The 1,036-nt window shown below is 29.6% G+C and overlaps 1 protein-coding gene across 1 annotated transcript in view; it reads left to right on the plus strand.

The window, feature by feature from the left end:
- Nucleotides 1-1,036, plus strand: part of LOC111086694 (GTP-binding protein RAD-like) — a 12,276-nt gene that overhangs the window by 1,454 nt on the left and 9,786 nt on the right. The window lies entirely within an intron of this gene.

Here is a 1,036-nt window from a genome sequence, read left to right on the forward strand (position 1 = left end):
GACGGTCAATCTTACTATTCGTTGGTAAAAGAGTAGCCCAAGAGTTGGCGGTGGATGGTGATAACTTGCTGCCTTCCCTCTAGTCTTACACTGCTAAATTAGGGACGGCTAGCGCAGATATCTTTGCGCGAAATCATAACAAACAAACAAACTAACATATTATCACCGCAGAAAATCTTCAGGGAGTTTTTAGTTGAATTAACGTCAAATATATATTTTCCTCTTTTCACAAAATGTCATTGATGCCTTATATTGACATAAAAAAAACGTTAACTAACTTGGTTTGTTCGGCATTAATATTTGTTCGTGACTGCATTACATAGTTTTGATATTCATTAAGATTTGCAGGACTTTTTTAACTTACAAACGCTTTATTGAAAAATAATAATATTGTCATAGAAAACAGTGTATTTCCTTAGTGACTGTGATAAGTAAAGGTTACAAACTGTTCTGTGTAAAAATATGCCTGTCTGTCGTTTTCCTGAACGTCCATTCTCCATTATTTAACATTAATTGGATTGTAACGCAAACTTATTCCGCAATATTAGAAAATATTTTTCACTAAAAGAAAAATGAATAATTGTCATAATTAGTTATTTAGAATTTTGGAACGTTCTTCTAGGTATAAGTATGGAAAGTCTTCTGGAGATTAACGAGTAAAGAAAGCGTAAGATTTGGTTTAACAATAAGATTTTATCCGGTAATTGAGTAACGACATTGATCGTTTTTTTATTTCTAAATTCTAATGAAAAACAGGAACACTTATTGTAGAAGTTAACACACAGTAGAAGAGTTAGGGATAAGCGTTAACCCCTTTCCTATATTATCTTTATCTTCATTATTCAATATATATATAGAATAGCAATATTATTAATAACATCAGCGTTCTGAATTATCAAGTAGCCCAATATGTTTATTAAAAATCATGTTGTTTTCTGTCAAAAGGTCAAAACTTAAATATTCAATAGAATAATACGAAATAATTAAAAGCATATTGCATATGCTTTATAAAACTATATATATATATATATATATA

Source organism: Limulus polyphemus, unplaced genomic scaffold (genome assembly GCF_000517525.1).
Source record: "Limulus polyphemus unplaced genomic scaffold, Limulus_polyphemus-2.1.2 Scaffold49, whole genome shotgun sequence".
NCBI lineage: Eukaryota > Metazoa > Arthropoda > Merostomata > Xiphosura > Limulidae > Limulus > Limulus polyphemus.